The following is a 6,154-nucleotide window of genomic DNA, read 5'->3' as shown; positions in this document are numbered from 1 at the left end:
AAGACCCAAAAGAAAAATGTACTTCTGGAATCTGGAGGCCTAATTTTTAAATGTGTGCATGTGTGTGAATGGGTTAAAAGGAAAGGCCATAGAGGCCTGATTGATTAAATAAACAAATCTCATCTTGTTATCATCAGGGCTCCCCTAGCTAAGCAGAGCAGGCTGGGCTGGCTGGAGTCCCCCCTGGCCTCGGCCTCCACTGACAGGGCATCTGTCTTCATTAAAGCTCAGCCAGTGTGCATGACAGCCACTGAAACACTGGTGTCTTCACGATTAATGAAGACAGATGACTCCCCCGGAGAGGCAGTAAAAAGGAACAAAAAGCAGGAGGATGAACAAACTGAAAAAATACAAAATCAATTCTGAACAAAATTCAAAAAGCCTTCAAAAACAAGAACACGGTTAAGCTGTTTATCCCACTGCTCTCTCTCTTCTTGTACTCTTGATTGTTTTTCCACTGTCATATCTGGCTTGGCTCCCTCCACACTTCTCCCACCATACCATGCATATACACCCCCACTCCTTTTCCACTCTCACACGCTCTCTCACAGCAGTAGCGGCCCCCTGGAAGTGTATGGAAATGGACCCCAGTTCTCTCTGTTCAGAGACAGGCCTGTTGTTAGAGTCAGAGTCCTGTCTGAAGTCAGTGGCGGAAGGAGGGAGAGGAAAAATGAGAGTCTGACAGAGAAAAAGAGAGAAAAGAAAGCTGGCCAAAATATCCCTCAGCCTTTTAAGGACTGTGTAGCATTCCACATTTCTAATTTATTCATCCATTTCTCCATTAAATAATTAATCTACTTATTAATTCATGGCTGTTTGGCTCAAGAGGAATATCATTATCCATGTAGTATCCAGGAGCATAAACAAACCTTCGACCTATGAGTACTGCAGCAGGCTACACAAAACTTCGGTAATATTAAAACAGGCCACGATCATCGATAACCTTTCACAAGAAATACATCAGAAATGAAACTTTTAGTGTCAAACCCACACTGAATGGAAGATAAACTAATCACTAATCATGTGTATCCAAAGCGACAGTGTTTTCTCTTCCTGTCACTTACTAACTCTTTTCCCCTTTCTTTCATCTGTGCATATTCACAGTTTTGTTTTTAGTATACAGCACCTGGCAAGGTCAAACTTCAGGTGGCTTACATTGTCACTGAAACTTGATTCCATGGGCTCAGACTCACAATTCAAACACACACACACAAGTACACACACACACACACACACACTGCATATCATATCATAGCAGAGAGTTTCTTTCAGATGGCTGAGCAGCTCAAACTGGCTGTGGGTTGTAAAGGGGGGTGAGGAGAAGAGAGAAGAGGAGAGGAGACGAGAGGAGAGGAGACTGTCTGTCCCTGTCTTTTCCTGTGCTGCTCTGTAGCCCCTGACAGCAGTCCCCTTGGCTGAGCCCTGAGGGGTAAGCAAGCCAGCAAAGAGAGAAAGAGAGAAAAAGGGGGAGAGAGGGAGTGAGAATGTGTGTGCGAGAGAAAGAGACAGAGAGAGAGAGACAGACATGATTGTGTCATACAAGAAATCCAAACAGGATGCCACTTACACTGAACACTGGCACTGCCCGTCCAAGCGAAGGGGTCCAGCCCCGCAAAGAAGGGGCTTGCCTTCCGCAGCATGCACGCACCACGGCTGGTGACATCATAGAGCTGACGGGGGCCCAATCCCAGAGCCTCCATACAGTCGAACATGGCAACCCCCCGCCCTCAGCAAAAATCACTACGAGCCCTCAGTCCTGCCTGCGTCCTGCCCTGCTTCCACTGCTCACGTCACTCGCTGAGGCAGTGACAACAAACCGCAGCAACAGCTAGCTGGATCTGCTACCTTCCCTTCCCTCCCTGCACTTATCTCTCACTGTCACTCTCTCTGCTGTCCTTTCCTGCCGATGCTGGAGTTTCCCTCTTTCCCTCTCAGCTGGAATGCAGATCTGGTTCCTGCCTGCCTGGCTGAGCTGAGCTGAGCTGAGCTGAGCTGAGCTGAGCGTGACTCTCACTCTCTTTTCTCCCCCTGCCCTTGGGTGAGCTGCTCCCTGTCTGCTGTAACAGACCTAAATAACAGCCTCTCACAGCTCTTGCTGAGCCCCAGACACGGCGGAGCGAACCAACTGCCTCGGCGTGACGCTCAGAGAGGGGGTGGAGAGAGCGAGCGAGAGAGAGAGAATGCAAGAGAGGGAGGGATAGAGAGAGAGGGACCCAGGAGGAGGTGGAGGGGGGGTGGGGAGGAGAGGGAGGAGAGGGGGCCGGCCAGCACTGGAGGAAGAACTGATCTGGTAAGAGGACAAAACTCTATTCCCATTCTTCCCCTGCTTTTTTGTCTGTGCTGCTTTTGTGTTTCATATTTCAGCTCCAAATGCAAACAAACACAGCCCCCCCCTTCTACTTGTCCCATTCAGATCTGGTCCCTGTCTCTGTCTTTACGTCGCACCTCCCCCAATTCCCCTGCAGTAAATATGAGCCCCTTCCCCTCCCTTCTCTGAGCCCCCGTCTCTAATCATAACCATATTAAAGTCCAGCCACTGGCCGGGTGAGTATGTGTGTGTGTGAGAAAGAGAGCCAGAGAGCGAGAGAGAGAAAGAACATTGTGCTGTGGTTGAACCCAGAAACCAGATGCCAGGGTAAATCCCTCCCTCCTCTCTGTCTGTTTGAGGGAACAGAGGATGGGCAGTTCTTTCTGTCTCTCCCTCTGGAAGTGCTTTAACAGTGATAAATGAGGGTTGCCTTGCTCAATCCCCACAGTGCATTTACACAGACAAATACCCCCAATATACAAACACACCATGTGCTGGACACACTTCTCACAGGTTCACTTGACCTTGTTTGTGATTTATCTCCGAGCAATCATCGCAAAGAAAGAAGAAATAAATAAAGACACAAGGATGCAGATGTGATGTGGTTTTGCAAGTAATACATTTTAACATATCAAAAGCCAGCTGAATGTATCATTGAGACTCACACCGCAAAAAAAACATTCGGCCTTCCACATTTAGCCTTCTTTAACATGGGCTGTACTGTGTGCAGCTAAAACAATTTAATTTAAAACATGGCAGTGCCCTCACAGCGACGGTAAATCAAAGGAAATCAATAGTCTGTGGTCAATAAAAAAGCCTGTCACTGGTCCTAACTGTTGCTCAGCAGACGAATAGACTCTGGCTGGGCTAAAGCAAACAGCCTGATACAATGGGAGATATATGATAATAGAATGGCTTTAGTCTGTGCGCCCCGCACATTCATCTCCCCCCGTCAGACCAGTACAAGTGGTACAGCCCAGCAGGCAAAAAAGACAACATTTCCTGTCAATCTGTGCTGCTGGCTACGCTCTCCATAAACACACAGTGCCCTCCTCCTTCCTCCCTCCCTCCCTCCTCCTCTTCTGTCAAACACTTCACTCTTTTTCCTGTCTCATGAAAGAAACCATGCTTTCACATTTTGAGCCATTTCGAATGATTTGGATTAAAATGTTTATTGACCTAAAAGCTTTACCTTCAGTTGAAACCTCTTGTTTATTTTCTTAAGCTGGCACACTCATGTACTCATACACACATCTGGGCTGATACTCCTCACGCACACGCGCGCACACTCACACACACACACTTAACAGCTCCTTTGTTGCATCAAACAGTAAACAACATTGGTGTTTTTATGTGTTTCTTCATACAGCTGTCAGGTCATAAAGAGGAAGCTTTATGACAGCAAGAATAGAACTGTGAGGCTAGATAACAAACTGTTATTTATCAAAGATGCCCCTGCTAACAGCTTGTTGTTAAAATTACTCTTTTTCTAACTCCACACCCATTTACACAATAATGTAAAAAAAGAGAGAGAGAGATCTGATCTGAATGCATTTCAGATTAAATCATCACTGCCCCGAGTCACATTTTTGTGATCCACAAGCATTCTTCTCACACTCATCTTTCGTCTCCTTCCTGTCTTGTTTTTTTTCCCTTCCAACTGCTAGTTTCATACAGCATCCTGGAAACTAAAAACTGGCTAATCCCCTGGTGTTCAAATGTTCTATCTAACATCACTGTTGTTTGCCAGGGCTGCTCTCTGGACCGGCAAGCCGCAACACAATCGATTTATAATATCAATGTGCTCACACTCGAAACTCTTTTGTTTTTGGAGATTTATGGACCTTATCCGACTCTCCTGGTTTTGACATTTCTTTTTACTGTATTTCAGACTATAATTCAGACCACTAACCCCAGGTTCTCTGCTTATTGGCACACAGCACAGTGAGCTGTGAGTCTTCCAGCGCTTCAGAGGGTTTGCGGAGTGAGTTTAGACATCTAATCTACACATACTCCATACTGCTGCTGACCCAGGCCGTTCCCTCCCTCCCCTCCCTCCTCCCCTTCCTTCCCCAGCCAGAGAGGTTGAACTCTAGAAGAAACCCCCACTGGGCCACTAACTTTCCCCCCAAACTTATCCTGCCCTCCCTCCTTCTCTCCCTCACTCTTTGGCTCACAAGTCTCTCCATCGCTCTCCTTAATTTTTTTTTCCCCCTCTGTTTCTGCAAATACTCTCCCCATTTCATCAAGTTCCCTATGGCCATTTCCCCCGACTGCATGATTTGTTTTAGTTGACAAAGTTCTCTGCTTTTAGAAGTATTTCATTTTCAGTGGCTGCCAACTCACTGGTCATTTTGTGTGACTGCTGCTTTCAATAATGTTTAATTGCGCTGATTAGACCAGACTTTTACACATAATAAATAAATACACAATATTAAAACGTTTTAATATTGTTAAATTAATGTTGATTGTATATCTATGATGTTTCATCTCTTTATCTATACAGTAGGTAGTAGTAGTAGACAGGTACGCTCAGACAGCTGGACCCAGTCTGCTTATAGCTCCACGTGGGCCAGAGCCTAGGAAAATCAGCCTTTACTACTGTCTGACACTCTGATGCCGATTACAGATAAGACGTATACAACACATTGTTGCCACTTCCTCTGTATACAGTCATTCAGGTTCCAGCCAAGCAGTCAACAACACAGTGGTGTGTGAGGCAATAAAAAGAGCTTGTTTTTAAATGCCTATGCGCTAAACGCAGCATGGTCATTTTGAAAGGAATGTAGAGCTTTTCCATTGCTGATGCGAGCATGTGTGCAGTGTGTGGACGTGCTGAAACAGATTGCCGGTGATGATAGAGACACTGAACACCAGTTCAGAGCGCCCTCCCACTACAGCCAGATTCAGGTTACACACACATACACACACACAACACACACACACACACACACACAACACACACCACACACACACACACACACACACACACACAAACAGATCCTATACAGGTTGTTTTAATAAAGGTGCTTACTAATTATTAACTAATTATATGCATGAACCCAAAAACATTTTCTGTCCTTAAAGTAATGTTTCATTTAAGTGACGGTGTGTTGTATTGTTTGTCAGTGAAAACAGAGTACAGTCCTTGCGTTCTTACTCATCTCATCCATCAACAGCTCCACCAGCCGCAGGTTTTACACATGTTCAGCTCTGACAAGACATGTAATCTTATCTACTCATCTGCCTCACTCTCTCACAATATATCTTTGGAAGATACCTGATGTGTCACTGATGGGAGACGTTGGGAAAGTGAGGCATGGCTTATGAGAGAGCCCATATCTCAGCAGCGACCACGTTGGCCTCTGTTCACATGCTTGTCCCACCAAAGGCCGAACAGAGCTACTTTTGAGAGCACTATCAGTCTTGGCCATCTTTCAACAAAGTCTTTTGCTCTGTCTTTTTCTCTCCCTCTATCTGCACTGTCATGACATTTTGCTACCCGTATTTTGTGGGGAAAAAAGACAGATCTTTTAGTTGTGCGGCCAAAAATACGAACCCCCCGTCTTGTTCTCAAAGGTCCGCCCTGTGCCTGTGTACCCTCCCACGCCTTCGGACAGCCCATCCCTCCTTTCTCGCCATTGCGCGCTCGTCGTCTTGCACGTGCCCACAAAGGCCCATCTGAAAACAGACCCCTCCCATTTTTAATAGTAGCCTCTTTATCTTCATCTGTCATCATGTCAGAGCTGTAGTACACTCTGTGGCTTCTCCCTTACCGGCAACCTATCCTGACTTTGTACACATGCAGGCATGCAAGCTCACACACACACATAATACACAAACACA

This window comes from Morone saxatilis, unplaced genomic scaffold (assembly GCF_004916995.1).
Source record: "Morone saxatilis isolate NCDOM2014 unplaced genomic scaffold, NCSU_SB_2.0 Contig15, whole genome shotgun sequence".
Classification (NCBI taxonomy): domain Eukaryota; kingdom Metazoa; phylum Chordata; class Actinopteri; family Moronidae; genus Morone; species Morone saxatilis.
This window is presented reverse-complemented; position numbering follows the sequence as displayed.